Here is a 22,130-nt window from a genome sequence, read left to right as displayed (position 1 = left end):
TATTCAATAGCTTATAATAACCTATAATGAAAAAGAATGTATATATGTGTAACTAAATCACTGTGCTGTACACTAGAAACTAACACAACATTGTAAATCAACAATACTTCAATAAAATAAAATAAAATAAAATAAAATAAAATAAAATAAATAAAATAATGCCTTTACTTTGAAAAACAGTCTGGTTGTTAAACATGGAGTTACCATATGACTCAGCTATTGTATTCCTGTATACTGAAGAGAAATGAAAACATATATCCATGCAAGAACTTGTACATGAATGTTCATAGCAAAGAGTAGAAACAAACCAAATATTCATCAACTGATGAATAGATAAATAAAATGAGGAATAGCTATACAATAGAATATTATTCATCAATAAAAATGAAATACTGATAACATGTTACAATATAGATGAACCTTGAAAACATTATGCTAATAGAAAGAAACTAGTTACGAAAGACCACATATTGTGTAATTCATTTTATATGAAATATCTAGACTAGGCAAATCTGTAGAGAAATAAAGTAGATTAGGGGTTGCCTACAGCTGAGATTAGTGGTGGGAGAAAAATGGAAAGTGATTACTAATGGGTATGGGTTCTTTTTTAGGGGTAATATATTAAAACCATTGAATTGTACACTTTAAATGGGTGAATCATATGTTTTGTAAATTATATCTTAATAAAACTGTTACTAAAAAGAAAAAAAAGAAAAGAGGACACTGGACCATTCTAGCAATGATAAACAGAGCCTTAGCGATAGGGAAAAGGAGATGTGTAGGGCTTAAGCACAGCTTCGGTGGATCCAGTCTGGATCTTGACAGCTTTTTGGCATAGGGAGGTCACTGACAGTGTCCTGTCTGAAGCTTCCTCTTTCAGTTCATCTTCTTCTGTTTGGGTTCTTTGAATTCTTTGAATGCATGACAGAAACCAGCTTCAGTTAGCTCAAAAGAAAAAGGGACAATATTATAAGGATATAGTGTACCTTGTAATAGCCTAGAGAAGGATTACAATTAGGCCTCAGGAAAAGCCAAGAAACGGAACTTGGAAGGCCACCAGGGTTCTAGAAAATATTCATTCTTCTCTCTCTCTCTCTCTTTTATTTTTTTTCTTTCTGTCTGGTATGATTTTCTTTGTTCTCAGTCCAGAGGGTGGAATTCAGGCATCTTTAAGCTCCCTTCTTACCCATTCTCATTGCTGCTACACACAGAAATGAACTGGCTTCTCTCAGTCTCATTTCCAGTTTGAAAGGATCAGGAATCTATCTGATTGGTCTATCTCAGGTCAGTTGTCTTCTTTTAGTCCATTTAGCTATGGTCTTGGAGTGGGGTCATACATAAATGTCTTCTGGATGCCCATCTTAATGAGTCTGAGGACAGCTTGGGAAAAAGCGAAGGCTTGTGGGTTGAGCAGATATTCAAAAGGGAGTCTAGTATGCTTAGGAAATATTAGTGATAACAATAATGATAATAGTTCAAGTTATTGAGTGCTGCTGTCTCAGCACTCTGATAGGTGCTTAACATCCTTTAGCTCATTACATCCTTGTATTCCTTTGAGGTCAGGTCATTAGGCCCATTTTATAGAAGAGGAGATTGATTCTCCAAGAGGTTAAACAACTTGCCCAAGATTTCACAAGACTGAATCTAGTCCTCTATACTATCCTGCCAGTTCTCAAGAGCCCTATCATAGTTGAGCATAGTTCAGCCCAGCCTCTAGCTTTCTCTCTTAACTCTATGAGGACACAGGGAAATGGAGAAGACAACACTAATAGTGGTTATTCTGCTTATCTATTTCCAACCACTCCAAAACTTAGTGGCTTACAATAACAATTTATTATGGTCTCATCATTCTAGGAATTGACTAGGCTCAGCTGGGGTCTAACTTGAGTGTCTCTCATGTGATTGCCATAAGATGGTGGCTGGGATGGAGTCATTTGAAGGTTTGACAGAGCTGAACATCCCAGGTAGTTTCTTCATATCTTATCTTACTTACATATCTTCTTATCTTCATATCTTATCTTACATATCTTCTTATCTACTTACATGTCTTGTCCTCAGCGCTTTTCCATGTGGTCTCTCTCCAGCAGAGGAGCCTGATCTTCCTACATAGAGGTTTGGGGCTCCACAAGGGAGTGCCCCAAGAGTCAGCATTCCAAGAGAGAGGAGGAGGAAGTTGCCAGTTCTTCTAAAGGGACAGTATCACTTATTCCATATCTGGTAGTCAAAGCAGTTGTAGCATCCCAGATTCTAGAGACCACAGGAGTATTGGTGGAAGAAAGGAATAGTGGAGGCCATCTTTGAAATCAAGCTACCACAGCGTTAAGTGACGAAGTTGAGATAGAATCAGCCATATTAGCAGGGAACTGATGGGTCTGACGAAGTAGGGTCTTTCAGGATGAACACAGTCTTAAACACTGACTCCATATGTGCCTTGGTATAGCCATAGAGTGGATTTTCAGGAAAATCTTTTCAAAGACACAGCTTTCCCAGCTATCCCTTCGTAATATTTCATGTTGGCATACATGATTTCTTAGGTGGTGATAGTAGTTTTGGTCTCTGATTTGCAGCCTGCTAATGAGCTGTCCTGTGGACACAAATACCCTAGTAGTGTAAAGAGCTAGGATTACAAGATCCAGTTTCACTTACTCAGTTCCTCTGCCTGCAGATAAACCATAACAAAGTCATAACTAAGCGTTTCAAAAGGGGTCCAACTTATTTTTAAAGACTTGAAGAAGTGAAGGTTCCACAAAACCCTTAGGAAATCCATTCTGAGATTCAGTCATTCTTTATGTGCAACCTAAGTACTTCGTCCCCTCTGTCAGTCACCTCCCTGAACCTGGCTCTCTGTGCCTGGGAAACAAAGCACTCACATACTTTAGAAAGAAGTTATTTGGATGAACTAATGAATGGTTACAAAGGGCTTTGAAAATATAAATTGCTGCATAAATACTTAATGTCTATATAAATACCTTTGCTACAGCCTGAGGGGGCCTCAGGCTTTTTGAAAGATTTCAGCCTTATGGAGTACCTGAATAGAGAAGATAAGGCTCCTGCTAAGTGAGGATAAAATGATTCTTGCCTCTATTATGTATATTATTTATTGCAAAGGCATTTCTAAAATAGAAACATGGCAAATTTTAGAGAGGAAGAAAAGTATTTCTTGGTTCTCTTAGGTTGTAAGCTCTTTCAGCCAGGTCTGTGTTCAATACATGCTTTTAAAAATATATATGTAATTCACAGGTATTATTGGTGTTGAGAAATAATGTACAAGTGCTTTTTTGCATACGATGTTTCCTTGGGAGGGTGGAGAGATGGAAGAAAAATTGACAGTGTATTTCTACATGATTTTCTTTTTTTCCCTCCTCTTGCATTTTTAAGGCATTATTTTAAAGTGAAGGAGATGATTTGGAGCATGCCTTATCAAAAATGATTTTTTTAATACTTAGAAGTTGGGAAAAACGGTTAGGGATTATATTCATTATGACCTGCTTCTCTAAACAAATTATTTTTACCCATTTCTTTCTGCTGATGAGGGCTAAAGGAAGAAAGGGATGTACCATACATGCAACTGGAACATATAGCCATCCTACATCTCAGCTTCATGGCCTCCTTTCCCTGAAATTATTAGTAGGTCAACAAAGATAAAGAATTATTTAGGACCTGAGATTCAGAGGAATTAAAGAGAGTAGAGGAGAATAGAGGAGTCCAAGGATCATGTGGGGAATATGCTAGGAAAAGATGAAAGAAGCTTTTCCTAAAAAGCTGCTCTCTTGATGCCTTTACTGATTGGTAGATGATACTTTAAGTCTCATGGAAGAGTAAAAACAGCAGCGATGGAGGGATGGACTGTTCTCCCTGAGGTTGAAACTGAACCCAACAGATCTTCACATTCTCTGAGCTTCTGCCTAAGGAAAGGGAGTCTGGTAAATCTCCTTGTATCCTTTTTATCCCATAATCCAAGATGGTGGGAAAGGTAAATTAAATAAATTGATGCAGACTGCAATCAGATGAACAATGTAGTGTCTCTAGGACAGTATTTTGGAGAGCTGTTTTGTAATTAACCTGCAAATGACATATTCAGATTTGATTAATCTCTTGTGGTCAGTAGGTAAGCTTGAGTTGAAGGTTATCATTTTTTATAATCAACAGTAGGCCCTTCTCTGTGATGTGTTTGCAGGAGAATGTTTAAATAATAATAGAAGTGGCAAAAATGTTGATCAGTACCATGGTCAGAGATCTCAGTTTCATAAACAGTGTATAAAATGTTTTACTCTATTTAATATAGAAAGACATTGATTTAGGTTCATGTTTATGTTATGAAATCACATATGTATGTATAAATATGTATATTATATAAAGATTTTATAGACATATCTGTGTGTGTATATATAGTGGTACATGTATACATATTTATGATAACAAGGCATCTAATTCTTTAACCAGAAGGATTTGGTTTTCGTTTCCCACCTGTTCTTTTAATTTGTTATATGTTAGATTCCGAGTTATAAATTATTTCCTATTGCATTGGTAGATTACAGCTCAAACCTAAAGTTTAAAGATTTAATTTTCTGTTGTTCTTAATGAAATAACCAAAGCAGCAGCTCCCTGTGGTGGGATATGAAAAGTAGTGTATAGATACCTACTAAAACATTTGCAGACCTCCTCAGTTTTCTGTTTTTAATGTGATGAAAATTTGTACAAATAACAAAGAAAGAATGTCATGGTAATGAAAACATTTCCTATACATGTATTTTAGAGGGAATCTAAATCAAAAGTCTTCAAAGAATTACTAGGGTTCTTTCTAGGAGGTTATTGACAAATATGTAGTTTGTCTCTGGAGTTTGTGCCTCTTTCACAGATTGGTGTATTTGTGATCCCACCGGCAGAATAAGTGTCTGTAATTCATTTCTCCTTGTTAACTAGTGTGCCTTTGTGTGTAGGATGATTGGCAGCAAACTCGGCTGAGTCCCAACGGATGAGCTTGTTAGCAAAACCCTAGCATCCTATCTCTAATAAAGCATATCAGCAGTACATTTTGTCCTATCTATTAGCCTCTCTGTTTCTTTTTTTGTGAAAAGCTGAGTGTCCCTTTGAAGCAATGACAAATAAACCCCTGAACTGAAGTGCTAGGCTGCCTTACGGACAGCTGGATAGTAAATGTCACACCGTGTAGAGAATGCCTATTATCAGAGTGAGCCATTTGTTCCCGGCCTTTCAGTATCTTAATGTAATACAAAATTGCTAAATCAAGCCCCATGTCTGTGACAGAACATAATTAATGAGAAAGCAGGAGCCAATTCAACACTCTTTATTGGGACCTAATTGGCTCAGGCAACAGAGTTGTCACTCAACAAGAGACTTCCTTTAAAGCAATTTTGTTCTTGGTTGTATTACAGAGCCTATTAAATTGTCCCCTCCTTGATCACACAAAGAAGTATCTGCATGCAATAATTAGCTTTTCCAGGGGGAATTTTTTTTAACTCATGCAATACCAGATCATTTTGAAACTGTCTGAAAAAAACCCCAGGCTGTGGAGCTGTGCTGCCACACTAAGCAGCACGGTGGGCTGTTTTCTAGGCTGGCCGAGGCACGGGAGAGCTGTGCTGCTGAGAAAGGAAAAGGAGCCCCAAGGAAAAGAGAAACAGAGAAACGTGTTCAAATGCGGAGGGTGGGAGGATGAGAGAGGGAGTGGGTAGAGGAAATTGCTTTGGTGGGTAGTCACAGCTCACTTCATAATCTTCAGCTAAGAGGAACAAAAAAGGAATAGTTATAATGCACATATTTAAATTATGGTTACTTTTTGATGGTCATACCCCACTCAGGAATGAAAATGAACAGAGCTGTGGCAGGGAGTAGAGGTTAAAAACATAAAGAATTGCGAGGAGCAATATTAATTTGTTTGACCGTATCTCAGTTTTATGGGCCATACTATTTTGACACCAGTACAAATATTTTAATAGCATGTGGTTATTTATTATAAGCAAAATTTCACTTTTGGGGATTATGTCCTCCCCCTGATTTAACAAATCTCGAGATCAGTTTATTCCTGGTATTTACATTATTGTGATAAAAAGATTTTTTCTTTTTCTGTCACAATATCACAGACTTCAAATAAACGTGGGCTTTCTCCTAGTAAGTTTTAAGACAGTGTGACATGGGATGACTAGACACTGCAGAGAGCTGAGTTTACACCGGCATCGGTCTGGATTTAGGCAAAAAGGACACAAGTGGCTAAGCTTGAGGTAAACCAAATGGGGAAGTTGTAGGAAAGAGACTCTCAAATGTAAGAATTAGGCGATAAACAGTACAAGTTTGAAAAATGCAACAATTTATTGTAGAAAAAAATTTAAGGTTGATTGAGGTGAGAACACTTCGAGCAGTCTAAATAAAGGCGAGTATGTGGCCCCTTTCTTGAAACAATGGTCAATATCTCCCTTCTGTGCCCTCAGAAACAACGCAAAGACTGTCTAGTTGCAGTTGCGTGGCAGCAGCGTTTGGTTGCGTTTGGAGAGCAGTTTACCCCCGCATTGTTACTTTCCTCAATGTGGAAGCGCCAGATACCGGGAAAGGAAAGAAGACAAACCTCTGGAGCAGAGGAGAGCTGTGCTGTTCTCGCTGCGCTGCGCTGCGCTGTGTGGTTTAGAGAGCATTTACAGCTGCTGAAACCCCGGGCTGTGCCACAGCGAGGACGTTACTGGGCGGCGGAAGCTTGCGGTGCCGCATATTTCAGATTCTCTAGCATTTGCCGACATATTAGCTGTATCGGTTAATTGTAATTTACTCAAGCATATACAGAAATTGCTGGGTTTCCCCCTCTCTCAAACCTGCCTCTAAACAGTAAGCAGAGCCAGACTCTTGAATGCGCTCTAAATGTCTGAAAAGTAATAGTCGTTATTCCACAGAGTAATAGAATATAAAACTAACAGCAACACAAAAATATTAGTCAGTAATGTCCTTTCCCAGGTGACTCTTGAACCTTGTGAAAGCATACGTTCTCAACAAAGATTTATTAGTCGACTCGGGGAACACATGATAATGATAGCAGGAGCTGCCAGAATCTCATTTGCTTTAATTAATCATTTGCTTCGTAACATGGGGAATCTTTTCCCCTCCCCCTGCTTTTTTTTTTAACTGTCTAGATTATTTTAAAACATTAGATATTACACTGTGGATGGCTGATGAAACTGAAATTGAATGCTGTAAAAGTTAGATTAAAAATTCATTTAACAGTATAAACATTTTAGAGTGCAGAATGGTACGGATTAGGTCAAGTGTGTATGGAGTGATAAAACAGTCATGGAACTGAGAGAAAAAATATTGTCAGAGGGCACTCAAACAGCTGAATTTAGTCTAATTTAAATGTTACAGCAGACAAAAAATCATTATCTAGAAATCCTATTATAATTACTCTTTGGTATTTTAGCAACACAGCCTGATAAGAAGTCAGAACCCAGGTTTAAACACATTCATTTAACTGCACAAGCTTTTGACTGAGATTAGCTCCCATGTTTAGGCCATGGCCCTCAGTGGAGTGCCGAGGCTAAGTCAAAGACCATCTTGCCTGGCCCTCTCAGGAGAATTAAATGGACTATCTCAGGTTACCAGGAGAGCCAAGACTTCAGATACTCATCACGCCTTTCTAAGCAAAACAGTTGTGTTCAGAGGTCTTGTAGCTTACTCCATTTTGCTGATGTCTTGAAGGACATTTTCAGTACTTAATTCTTACCTTTGTCCTAGTAAGCCTCCCATCTGGTTGATTGACTGTATTAGGTGAGATTTAGTGCAAATAAGCGTTCAGAATTCTCTAAGAGTTCCTCATCATCTGTAGGATAATCCTAGTCTCTGGTTGTCACCTAAGGCCCTCAGTGACCTGGAGCCTTCAAATATGTATCTATATACAACTTTATTCTGGCTCCCATTCCATCTCTACCCAGTACTTCACTCACCATTAGTGATGCATTACTTGTAATCTCAGTTTTATCTCACTAACACAAATCACCGTGCCTCAGCTTGAATGTTTCTCCTCAGAGAAGTCTTGCCTCTTTCAGATACATAGTGCTGACCTTATAAGGTTGCTATGAGGATTAAATGAGTTTAATATAAGCTGGGCACATAGAAGGCATTATGTAAATGTTAGCTATTGTTATTAAGCACTCCCTTTCCAATTGTGCCTCTACACTTTGTTCAGCTCTCTCTCTTATCACATTATGATATTGTTTGTTTCCATGGCTTTTTCTTTACTATATTATAATCCTCTTGAGGATTATATATGTGTCATCTTTGGATCCTCAGCCTAACACAATGTCTGACAGCCATGTAGTTGGTGCTCAGTCAATATCTCTCGAACAAGTGGCCATTTGTTGTAAACTATTCTGCATTCTGGTTGCTGACCAATTTTTAATAAATATATAGGAACTTGATGAGTATTTTTCAAAGAACTAGACATTTTGCATGATGTATAACTTTTTCTCAAGCAAGTTTTCATATGGCTTTCAGAATCAGTTCTAGAACCTCATAAAATTAGCATTAGAATATTATAGTCCCATCTCTTTTTTCCAAATAAAAATAATATTCTCTAGGACAATCAATTCATTATCTAATCCATTAAAATTGATAATCAGTGTATTAAAATTGGTTTAAAAGTTTATCCTCTATGAAAACTTGGGTATACTGAAAATATTCAAAGGCATTTCCCAAAATGAATTCAGTAGTGACTGCAGGCATAGACTGAGCTTATATTCTCTCGCTGTGGTTCTCTGATAGAGACTATATTCCAGTACTTTGTTAAACTTTTAAATTCTAGGAGGTCCTAAAAGTAAACTAGCTATTCCGTTTCCTTGTCTACTTTTCACCTGAAGTACAATTACAATTGTAATTGTAGATTAATACACCATAGCCCATTAAGATGAGAAAAAGAGGAAGATAAGAGCCCTATTCTCATCCTTAAGAATGTTTCAGATTAGGAAAATTACCAAATTTGAAATTTTGAAAGGGAAAGAACATTGACACCTCCTGTTTTATCAACAGTGGATATAACCTTATAGACTCTTATGGTCAAAAAGCCAAAATCATGGAGTTCTTTTCAAGTCCCTCACCCTAAGAAGTCAGGATGTCCACTGCAGCTTAAGGCACATCTTCACAATAGAGTCAGCAAGTTTTGTGCCAAAAAGCAGGGCAGAATCAGATTTGTGGTTCTCCTTGCAATTTCCTCCCCTAATATACAAGGGGGAAATTTCAAACTGGTAGTGATTTGACTGACTTCTTTGAATCTCCCTGAAATGATCTGAGCAGAAAGGAATGCACTATCGCTTGCTTGGTTCAGAATTTCTTAGCATTCAAAATGGAGGGTGGGGAGTGGTAAGTAACTCCTGTAGTCCCACAGGGAGCACTGTAATCAAAGAGCTCTGAGCAGTGTCAGAAGGGTCTTTACATCTCCTCTAGCTCACTGCAATATGCACTTGCAGAATTGGTTAAATGAGCCACCATACTCTGGTCAATATGAATAGGCTTGTAAGATGCTCAGCTTGATTTAATGGCCACCCATGGACATCTCCATACGCAGAAGGGAGTGTCACGTTCAGTCTGAATAAAGCTCTAAAAATCAACTACTCCATTTGGCATTGTAGCTGTATTTTAATGTCCTCTTCAGAATTCTCCATTATAGTAACATCTCTGCAATCAGTCTAGCATAAAAAGGCCTGTTTATAATAAATTGGTCAGCCTCTTATGTGCCTATCTTTCCTGATGGGATAGGGAACTATAAGATTGTTCCTTGTAGACTAGGCTATATGATTTTCAACATCACTAGTTGTATCTCTCCATTTGCACAAATGATTTATTTCAGGATTTATTTCTGTTTTGAGTCTTTGTTTTCATTTTATCCCATAATTGTCCTAGGGGAGGGGTGGCCAATGATTCTGCTTGTGAAGTATAGGTTTTTGGAAGCCATTTAAGTGAGATGTAGTTTATGAAGAAGCCAATAAGTAAAAAACAAAATTGTTAAGTCTTTTGTCATCTTTTCAGTTAGGAGATCTATGTGACAGTTGTGAACCAATGTGCCCTGGACAGGAAATGTTGGCAGAGGTAGAAGTGTGCCATTGATTTTTATGAATATTCTGAAGCAGAATAATCACATTGCCTTGTTAGTGCCTAATAATCACTCAGTGCACAAGACCCTAGAGCTTTGGAATCACTCAAATTTTTCATTAGAGAATCAGCAGTCTTTTAGACTCACTATGGTGTACCTCAATGTTGAAATTGCATATTACAGGTTATGCTCCTGTAAATAAAGGACATTTTGTTATGCCCACACTCAGCTGCATTTCCTACTGTGATTTCTTTCCCAGACCCTGCTGTGACCTATTGCCAAATACAGTGCATTATTGATGAGCCTTTTTCACTTGAACTTGATGTCTGTCCAGAAGACAAAAACACTGGATTAGGTAGAAGGAGGATAAAAGTCCTTCAGGAACAGAGTGACTCTGGACCTCAGCTACAAACAGCAGCTTATTCATAAAGACATCCTGTCTTGAAGGTGCCTTCCTATCCATCTCTGGGAAGCATGACTTCCTTTTGGATTGAAGTATATTGGGAAATGACCAAACATGACTCCTGGGCTAAATTTGTAGAGGCCACTCTGGTTCAGTTTTAAAAGAGAATCAATTCTAAGGCAGTCTTTTGCCTTTATTTCTCATAGAAAGTTCTATTAGGGACTCAAGGATGGCTCACTTTCAGAAATGCTAGGGGAGGTTATTAAAGAGCAGGCAGTTTCCTTAGACCTTGTTCCTGTTTCTCAGTGCTTCTCCTCTTTGCTCAGAGTGCACAGAAAAGCAATCTCATCAAGAGATACTGGTTGTCATATAGATAAGGAAACATTTTGTCCTTTAAGAAAGTTCTTTTCCCTTTATTGGCCCATAGGTATAGAACTCTACTATTGAAAGATGGCAGTTGGGAGACTTTCATTGTGAAATTTTTGGGTGAAGCCAATCAACAAATATTCATAATGACATCAGCAATTTACAGTTTTGTTTATTGTGGGTCCCATTTATAAGACATTCTCAAATGTTATCTACATTTTGCCCATAAGGAAATGCAAGTTTGTTGACAGTAGTTGAGAGCAAGCTTTAGAGTTGTATGGTCCTGGTTCTGCCTCTTATTAGCTGCATGAGCTGTCGCTGTTATTATTCTTCATCTGGTTTCAAGTTCAGTGTTTTTTCCACTTTACTGTGCTACCAACCTCAGATCGTTACCTTACAAGTTAACTAAATAGAAAGAAAGGGAATATATTTTCTTACATACACATCACAGGTAATGAATTTTAGACCCTGTTTTGCAAAGAATGGTAGAAATTATAACTAGTTTTTCCAAAGCAAGAAAACTTGCTTCAAAGACACTTGGTACTTTTGTTGTTTTCTGTTGGTTAAGGGAACAAATCTGATCCTTTTACTCTACTAAAACAGAAAGGCACTGTTTTATACCTCCTGTATGTGAGTCATCATGGAGTAGTGATACTTCTAGTAAAGAGTCAACACGATCTACAAGAAGAGTCTAAAGATGACCAGTTTTAGACAGACATGGTTAACACAGGGTGTGGGCTCTGGAGCAATAAACATTTTTCCCTTTTTGCTTTATGGCAGTTCTCTGATTAAAGTCCAGGAAAAATTCTGTTGAACTGTGAAGTAAGCAAGGATTAAGAAATTGAATATGATCAACGTATCCAGCTGTACCTTTGAGAACATATACACACTCAATACACACATTCATACACATACATAAAACAGCAAAACAAAGAGCAGTTGACTTGCAGTTCTATTCATGAAAAAGATCCATTTATAATCATATATGTGCAGAAGGGCTGCAAGACTGAAGTGATACCTGAGAGAGGCCTGGGAATATGTTTGCACCACATTACTTGGACTGCATGATAATTGAGAGCCATTGTGGCTGAACACTTTATGAGTTTGTTTAATTTGTCACAGTAAATAAAGCTTTTTTGATGCAAGTTAATTAGCTCTCTTGTGTTACGGCACATCAAATGTAATTAACAACCAACTGCCAGTGTAGGGTTGCCCTTGTGTAACATGATAATAGGGGGAAAAACTTAACTGGGACTGGATTAAGTGAAAGATATATTGTTGAATCAATCACCCTTCTGCCTGCTTAAATTTAGATGGACTAGACTCTAGGGGGAAAAATATCAGTTCTTATAAAAATCTCATGTATTGTGCCAGGCTCACATTTGCCACTATGTTAACTAAATTCAACTAAGTTAAATTCCTACCACTGCTCAGAGTTCACTTTCTTTGTGGTTGGTATTGCCTATTTATCCCCTGTGCTTGGATTTTTCATTCCAGCCATTTACCTTTCTTGAGCTTTGACATTTTATCTCCCCTGTGACAAGTGCTGCCATAGCTAAGGCAGAAGAAGTGCTATTAAATAATGACTAAAAAGGATTTTGTTTGAATGGACAGAAGAAGATGATTGAGAAAGCCCTTCAAAGGAGGGGCCCAAGCTTTCAAATTCATAATGGTATTCTTATCTGGTTTATATTTTGAGAAAGCGTTCTGTACTTTTTCAGTTTTTCATAAGTAAAGTTAACACAAAGACATCAAATAGCCTTGATTTGTCCTCATTTTTGATCAGGCGACCAAAAGAAAGATGAGGGGAATAAAAATGTAGTGTTTTTAGAATTCATCTAAACTTCAGTGACCATTAAAATAGACTGCTATATACATAGTTTGTTATACATGAACCTCATGATAACCACAAACCAAAAACCTGTAATAGATACACAAGAAATGAAGAGAAAGGAATCAAACATAACATTTAAAAATGTCATCAAATCACAAAGGAAGAGAGCAAGAGAAGAAGAAAACAGAAAACTATAAAAACAACTAGAAAACAATGAGCAAAATGGCAGTAAGCACACACTTATAATAATTACTTCAAGTGGACAAAATGCTCTAATCAAAACACGTAGGATAGCTAAGTGGATAAAGAAACCATCTGTATGCTGCCTATAAGAGACTCATTTCAGATCTAAAGACACAGGCTGAAAGTGAAGGGATGGAAAAAGATATCCCATTTAAATGGAAATGAAAATAAAGCTGGAGTAGCAATACTTACATCAGATGAAATACACTTAAAACAAAGGCTGTAACAAAAGACAAAGAAGGACATTACATAATGATAAAGGGATAAACACAACAAGAGGACATTACACTTGTAAATATTTATGCACCCAGCTTGGGAACACCTAAATATATAAAGCAAATATTAACAGACATACAAAGAGAAATTGACAGTAATAGCATAATAATAGGGGATTTTAACATCCCATTTACAGCAATGGATATATCATCCAGACAGAAAATCAATAAGGAAACACTGGCCTAAAATGACACATTAGGCAAATAGACTCAATAGATAAATACAGAACATTTCATCCCAAAACAGTAGAATATAAATTCTTTCCAAGTGTACATGGAACATTCCCGGGGATAAAGCAAATTAGGCCACAAAACAAGTCTCAATAAATTAAAGAATACAGAAATCATATCAAGCATCTTTACCAACCACAATGATATGAAACTAGGAATCAACTATGAGAAGAAAATGAAAAAACATGAACACATGGAGACTAAGCAGCATGCTACTGAACAACCAGCGGGTCCATGAAGAAATCAAAGAGGAAATCAAAAAATATCTTGAGACAAATTAAAATGGAAACACAACCTTCTAAAATCTATGGACACAGCAAAAGTAGTTTTAAGAGGGAAGTTTATAATGATTATACAGGATTACCTCAAGAAATAAGAAAAGTGCACATGAACAATGTAAGCTTACACCTAAAGGAACTGGGAAAAGAAGAGCAAGCAAAGCCTGAAGTTAGTAGAAGGAAGTAAAAAATAAAGATCAGAGTGGAATTAAATGAAATAGAGACTAAGAAAAAGTGAAAGATTAATGAAACTAAGAGCTTGTCCTTTGAAAAGGTAAATAAAATTGACAAATCTTTAGCCAGACTCATCAAGAAATAAGGGAGGGCCCAAATAAAATCAAAAATAAAAGAGGAGAAGTTATAACTGATACCACAGAGGATCATAAGAGACTACTGTGAACAATTACACACCAACAAATTGGAAAATCTTGAAGAAATGGATAAATCCCTAGAAAAACACACTCTTCCAAGACTGAATCAGAAAGAGAAAATCTGAATAGACTGATTACTAGTGATGAAATTGAATCAATGATCAAAAAAATTTCAACAAACAAAACTCCAGTATTAGACAGCTTCACAGGTGAATTCTACCAAACACTTAAAGAAGATTTGATACCTTTCCTTCACAAACTATTCCAAAAAATTGAAGGGGAAGGAAAGCTTCCAAACTCATTCTATGAGGCTAACATTACCTGAATACCAAAACCAACAACACCCTCCCCCCCACCACAGAAAAAGAAAATTACAAGGCAACATCTTTTATGAACATAGATGCAAAAATTCTCAACAAAATATTAACAAGCCAAATTCAGCAATACATTAAAATGATCAAACACCACGATCAAGTGGAATTTATTCCAGGAATGCAAGGATGGTTTAACATCCAGAAATCAACCAGTATGATACACCACATTAACAAAATAAAGGATAAAAATCTCAATAGGTGTAGAAAAGGCATTTGACAAAAATTCAACATTCATTTACAATAAAAACTCTAAACATAGTGGGTATAGAGAGAATCTACCTCAACATAATAGAGGGGCCATATATGACAAATCCACAGATAACATATTCAATGGTGAAAAATGGAAAGCTTTTCTTTGAAGTAAGAAATAAGCCACAAATACCCACTCTTGCCACTTTTATTCAAAATAATATTGGAAGTCCTAGTCACAGCAGTTAAACAAGAAAAAGAAATAAAAGGCTACAACTTGGAAAGAAAGAAGTAAAACTGTCACTATTTGCAGATGACATAACATTATATGTAGGAGGCACTAAAAACTTTACCAGAAGACTATTAGAACTAGTAAATTAATTCAGTGAAGTTGCAGGATACAAAATTAACTTGCAGAAGTCTGTTGCGTTTTTAGGCACTAAGAACAAACTATCAGAAAGAGAAATTAAGAAAACAGTCCCATTTATGAGTGCACCAAAGGGAATAAAATTCCTAGCAATAAACTTAAACAAAAAAGTGAAAGATATGTACTTTGAAAACTGTAATAATTGATGAAAGAAATCAAAGATGATACAGATAAATGTAAAGATATATTGTACTCATGGACTGGAAGAATTAATACTGTTAAAATGTTCATACCACCAAAAACAGTCTACAGATTCAATGCAACCCCTATCAAAATACCAATGGCATTTGTCAGAGAACTGGAACAAATAATCCTAAAATTTGTATGGAACCACAGGGAAAAAAATGCCAAATAGCCAATGCAATCTTGAGAAAGAAGAGTAAAACTGGAGGACACACACTGCCTGATTTCAAACTATACTGCAAAGCTATAGTAATCAAAACAGTATGGTACTGGCATAAAAACAGGCACATACCTCAATGGGACAGAATAGAGAGCTCAGAAATAAACCCATGTTTATATGGTCAATTGATCTATGACATGAGAGGCAAGAATATACAATGGGGAAATGGTGCTGTGAAAACTTCAGAGCTGAGTGCAAAAGAATGAATCTGAACCACTGTCTTATAACATATACAAAATGGAAGGCAAAATGACTTAAAGACTTGAATGTCAAACCTGAAATCTTAAAAATCCTTAAAAAGAGAAAGTCAGCTGTTTGACATTGATCTTTGAGATATTTTTTTGGATCTGTCTCTTCAGACAAGAAAAACAAAAGCGAAAATAAACATATGGGACTACATCAAACTAAAAAGGTTTTGCACTGTGAAGAAAATGAAAACCATCAACAAAATGATAAGGCAATTTACTAAATGGGAGAAGATGTTTGAAATCATATATCCAATAAGGAGTTAATATCCAGAATATATAAAAAACACATACAACTTAATATGAAAAAAATCTTATTGAAAAATGGTCAGAAGACCTGAAAAGACTTTTTTTTTTCTGAAGAAGACATGTAGAAGGGCAATGGCCACATGAAAAGATGCTCAATGTCATTAATCATCAGAGAAATGCAAATCAGGACCACAATGAGATATCACATCAAACCTGTCAGAGTGACTATTATCAAAAAGGCTACAAATAACGAGAGCTGGTAAAGATGTGGGAAAAAGGGAACTATCATGTGCTGTTGGTGGGAATGTAAATTAGTGCAGCCACTATGGAAAACAGTTTGGAGGTTCCTCAAAAAATTAAAAATACAACTACGATATGATCTAGAAGTTCTACTTCTGGATATTTACCTGAAGGAAATGAAAACACTGATTTAAAAATACACATGCAACCCTAAGTTCATTGCTGCATTATTTATAATAGCTTTTTTTATGAAAGCAACCTAAGTGTCCATCAACAGATGAATGGATAAAAGAAGATGTGGGATATGTGTGCGCACGTGCACACACACACACACACACATACTGGATTACTACTCATTTGTAAAAAGGAATGAAATCTTTCCATTCATTGCAAAAAGGATGGACCTCTAGGGTATTATGATAGGTGAAGTAAGCAGACAGAGAAAGACAAATACTGTATGATTGAACTTATATAAGGACTCTAAAACACAAAACAAATGAACAAATAAAACAGAAAGAGACTCATAGATACAGAGAACAAACTGGTGGTTACCAGAGAGTTGGAGGGTGGTGTTGGGTGAAGTAGATGAAGGCACTTAAGAGGCACAAACTTCCAGTTATAAATAAATCTTGGGAATATAATATACAGAATAGGGAATATAGTCAATAATATTGTAATAACTTTAAATTGTGACACATGGGATCTATACTTATTCTGGTGACTGTCTTGTAATGTATAAAAATGTTGAATCACTATGTTCTACACCTGAAACTAACACTGTATGTCAATTATGCTTCAGTAAAAAAGGTGAAATTTCTGAGACAAAGGGCATGCAATATTTGAACTTAAACATGTATTTTCAAATTGCCCTCTAATACATTTTGTCAGTTAATACTTCCAGGTGCAGAAAACAAAAGCACGATTTTCTCTATACTTTTGTCCATTTCTTTAACAATTTCACTTTTTTAGTAATAAAATGTATACAGTTGATCTTTGAACAACATGGATTTGAACTGTGAGGGTCCACTCTTATGCAGATTTTTTTTTCAAAATACTTACAGTTGCCTTCTGTATCCAGGGACCTTAATCTGATCACAGACTTAGTACACAGTTGATTGAATGTTTGGAATCAGACACCACAAGTATGGAGGGCTGACTATGGGACTTGAGCATGCGTGGATTTTGGTATCTGTGCCATGTCCTGGAACCAGTCCCCTGTAGATACCGAGGGCCAACTATGTTTAAATCTCATTTTTTATCAGCTGTTGAAATATGGCTTACATGCCTACAATCTCTCTGCTTAAGAGAAATTGCATACAATTCTCCATTTTTATTTTTCAATGTAATGCATCGTTTACTTTTTCTATCATCATATCTATCCAGACTTCTGCTTTGTTTCTGTCCCCGTTACCTTTGGAATTCTTTTGCAGGCTGAATATAACCAAGTACCATGCTACCAGCAAGCTTTAATTATTCAATCTAATAATCAGCCAAGATCACAGGACTTGGGCAAGGAAAGTGACAAGAGAAAATTAAGAATAGACCATTTAAAGTTGACTTTTTCTCATAAAAATGATGGTACTTCTGGGAAGAGAAGAACTAACCTTTTAAAAGAGGACTTAAGGGATAAGGAAAATAACTTTAAGGAATAGATGTTCAAAATAATTTTGTTAAATAAACATTTAAAAAATTCTTCAGAAAATATAAATTTGTGCCTAGAATTTCATTAAAACCACAGCATTTATAGACTATAGATATTTGAAGTGAATTTGTGCTTCAATATTAGATTGAGATGCATGTAGTCATTTATATACACTTTAATTTCTAAAAGTGAACACAAATTGCATAAGATTTTTTAAACTGAGCCATACTCTGGAGGAATGACAAAGGTAGGACCCACTCTACTTCATATTTTTTTTCTCTTTGAAAGCCACTTGCTGCCAGACACGTCCTTGTGGAAACGAGAGTTTCTTATTTGTAAAATTTCAGCGTTCCGTGAGTTTAACCAAAAAGGAATAAAATAATTATGTGGCATTGTTTATTTGATGCATTAAAAGAAAGATGGCTAGTCAGACAGATTATTATACTGGCTGAATCCTTAAGGAACCTGAGACAAAGAACACAACCAGAAAGTGCTAAGGATGTGTACAACTGAAAGCAGGGGACAGTTAAAAGAAAAGGGGAATATATTGCATTGTTGGTCTCAGAAGAGAGAGGGATGGCTCTTTACAGGTTACCCCGTTGTCAGAAAGTTCTCACAGCAAAGTCAACTTAAAAATGTATTATCCGCTACAGTCTGCATCTTGAAGAAAGTTAATGCAATTTGGCGAGTCTATAACAGAGCCGTAACATATTGTTGAAAGAGCCTGCTGAGGCAAAATGTAGTGCTGAAAATGTGCTGTTTCTTTGTAATAGAAGCTACCAAAGTGAGCTTGTAAAAAAGTAGGCCTGGCCAATGATTAAGCTGACATTAACACCTTCTACTTACAAAGACTCCAGCTTTCCCCAAGAGCCTCTGGTTCTTTAAACTTTTGCTTCTTACTGTTTTTGCCAGTTATTTCATTTTTTGCTAGGAATTCTGGAAACAAGGAATAAAAGAAAGGGGGGAGAAAATCTTGGGGAAACAGGCAGGAAGCTACATTTTGTTTTTATTTCACTAATCTTTTCTTCTTTTTTAAATGGAAATATACAGTATATCAAATCCTGTCCTATGTTACGTTTCAGGATATGACAGATAGGGTACAACTGGTGTCTATAGAAGGGGGCAGACTGGGAGGAGCGGGACTCCTGGGGATGTATGGTTCTGCAGGGGCACCTTGCTGCATGTGTAGGTAATGATTTAGCCCAGCCAGCAGAGCAGGTTTCTTAAAGTGTGGGCAACGAACAGGTGGTAATTCCAATAAGAAGCCGGTACTGGAGGGGCATTCAATATGCAGCCTGGTAAAATGAGACAATAGGAAATCCGGAATGCCAGTTTGGAAGCTCATATGGTAGGTGGTGGGAAGTCTCTTAGCAAAGAGAGGCAGTGCCCAACCCTGGACCGAGGATAGAGAAAGGACTCAAGCCCTCAATAGAGAAACTTGCGTGAAATGACCCCTGCCCTGAGGGATTTTATTTTCCTGGCACAGATAGGATTCCTGTTTGGATAGTGGCTAAGTTGTTACCAGAGAAGAAAAACAAGGAAACGAGCATGAATTGTTGATTCTTCCAAAGTGGATAGCAAAAACAGCAGTAGCAGGTTGACACTGCAAACTCTCATCTCAAATGTAATGGTGCACAATTTCCTTGACAAGAGACAAAGCAACTGCTAGGTTTAATGTGTCTTTACATGAGCAAATGATCTCGCATAGTAATGCTGCACCGTGCTGACAGTCCTTTATGAATACAGCAGTATAACACCGACAGTTAGCTAACAACAGAGCTGCCTGCCCGGATAGAAGGTTTGGAACTACACGGGAGGCACATATTCGACTCAAGGTAATTCTGGGGAAATGTGGAAAGGCTGACATCTGGACTGTCATGCAAAGCAGACACATTTTGAAACACAAGAGAAATGCCTGCCGTCTGAGAGGTCCTAGTGAGGCTTCCAAATTGTCATCAAGAGCTTGTTAAATTTTCATAATTTTAATATGGAAGCAAAAAAGATTGCTTTAGAGAAGTAGTGGGAGGGACCAGTACTTGAGATGTATACATTTATTCATTTACTGAATATTTCTTGACAACTTTCTGCAGTCCAGGTACTATGCTAGGTGACAGAGATACGGACATGAATAAGAAAGACAGTCCCTGCCTGCAAAAGGGTTATTACCTACGTCTGGAGTGGGAAGGAAGCCAACAGTTACAGTGTGCTGTGGTAATAGGTAGGAATTGAGTAAAGGCTGCTATGGGAGCTGAGATAAAGAGCATATCTAACTCTGTGTGTGTGCGCTTGTGCACACGTGCATGTGTATATGCTTGTATGGAAGGTGGTGTTGGTCAAAGAAAGCTTCCAGGAGAAGAGACTTCTTGAATTAGATATTATAGGATAAGTAAGGATGAATTAGAGGAAGGGGTGAGTGGGTTGGATAGGTGAGCATTCCTGTTGGAGATAAGGACAGATGCAAGAGCTAAGATTCATGAAAGGGACACTGATGGAGTACCTGGTGTCAGCAGTGCTGGGAGATATGGTAGAGACATTGAAATCAAAAACTGCCAAATGCCTTATCAATAGTACCTTTTTGGGGTCTTTATTGATAATAGAATATGCAGAACTAAGAGGTCAAGTTCTTCTTTCATGGCAAAACAGAGTCACATTTTTATATAATGCATTTCCTGATACAAAACTTGTGAGACCTTAGAGGAAGTTATAGGGGAAGATTAAGAGATTTCCTTCTCTGAAAGAAATGGTATAGAAAGTAATGAAACTAATCAAGAGTTCCCTCAAGTCTGGGATTTTTCTTTGTTTCCAAAACCAACTAAAAGAAGTAGGAAATATTAATGAAGGGAATGACGCTATGTGGAATGCAATTGCAAAATACTGCAAAATATTAGGGACAGGCAAGCATTATGGAATCTTGTTTAGGGGCATTTCAGTGTCAAGATAATGATTGTGGCATAAGGGACTAAAATTAGTTAATAATTCTAAAGCTTCTGAACTGTTTACAGTAAATTCTATCATGCTTTCCTTGCAACTTTTAGACGCAGTAATTCACTCAAATCAGAAAACTGTGCACTGAAAAAAGCCCAGATTTTTATGGACATTTAGTTGGTCTTCAGTAATAGGGGCTGACTTCCAGGACTCCCCCATCTTATAGGTTGTCTTCAGCCATTTGTGATCTGGAGGGCTCAGATCCAGCCTGTGAATTCACTAGTGGTGGCCTTCATGTCCAGTTTTCAGTTTAACCCAACTACTTGCATGCTAACTTTATCATACTTTCACTTTGTTATTTATGGCCTACAAATCGCATGCAAAGTGTAAATAGATATTTTGAGATAGAAATGTATATCATATTTGGTTTTCAAGGCACATTTTTCCATTCCTTCTTTGCTTGTCACATCCCATCGATATTAAGAACCAATGCTTCCAGAGTTGACAGCAGGGCTGGCTCAAGAGAATACCATTCAGTCAGTGTCATCTCCATCTGGAAACATGGGAAAGCGTAGGTAATTTCATAGAAATTATCGAATGCTAGAAATAGTAGGGACAGTGGAAATCATCCAGTTCCTCATCCTCAACTGGCAAATGGGAAATTGAGGTTCTTGCTCAGAGCCCTACAATAATAGTAGACGAGAATTTAGATTTTTCTAAGTGCCAGGCCAACACTTCGTTCTCAGCTGTAGTGTTTTCTCTTTCATCTTTAAGAATACTTCTTTTCTATTATGGGTCAGCTATTTTAGAAGACACTTTGAAAATATACATGCCATAAAAATGTGTTATTCAAAAATATTTGTATAAAAAAAGTTACATTGGATTAGGACTGCACTCCTTATACTTATTAAAATTTTACATATTTAGTTGCGTCTTTCACACAAAGCTCCCAAAGTCCAACAGCCTCTGCATTGTAGGTTTTTCTTTTTCACCTCACATGATCCCATATGAAAGTTAGGGAACCTGGCTAGCAGCTCATCATGACAACTTGGTTGGCAAAGGCAGTCAAGCAAATCCATGTCACTAATTACTTTAAGCATGTTGCTGATTACAGAGTTATTTCACCTATTTCTTGCTTTGCCCATGTAACAGCCTCAAGAGGCACACAGAAAAGTCTTAATCCTCCCATCATAGAGATGAGAAAGCAATGTCTTAGAATAATTAAGTGATTTGTTCAGAGCCATGGAGCTGAGCTGGTACACAGGCTTTCTCACTCTTGGTTGTGTACTCCTTTCACCCCATAAAATCATCATCACGTCATTACAGTCATCATTGTTGCCACCACCAC

General features: G+C 37.0%; 1 long non-coding RNA gene across 2 annotated transcripts; it reads left to right on the top strand.

Annotated features, from left to right (window-relative positions):
• The first annotated feature begins 1,121 nt into the window (after positions 1–1,121).
• LOC140697112 (uncharacterized) lies at positions 1,122–6,852 on the top strand. Of its 2 annotated transcripts, none has more exons than XR_012073934.1 (4): positions 1,122–1,284; positions 1,855–1,964; positions 3,794–3,935; positions 6,552–6,852. It is a non-coding gene; the product is annotated as an uncharacterized lncRNA (long non-coding RNA). The 2 variants fall into 2 exon arrangements; XR_012073933.1 differs by lacking the exon at positions 6,552–6,852 and adding an exon at positions 4,757–5,023.
• Positions 6,853–22,130: the final 15,278 nt, after the last annotated feature.

The sequence above is a fragment of the Vicugna pacos genome, chromosome 6 (genome assembly GCF_048564905.1).
Source record: "Vicugna pacos chromosome 6, VicPac4, whole genome shotgun sequence".
Taxonomy (NCBI): Eukaryota; Metazoa; Chordata; class Mammalia; order Artiodactyla; family Camelidae; genus Vicugna; species Vicugna pacos.
Note: the sequence above shows the minus strand (reverse complement) of the source record. Positions and strands in the feature narration are given on the sequence as shown.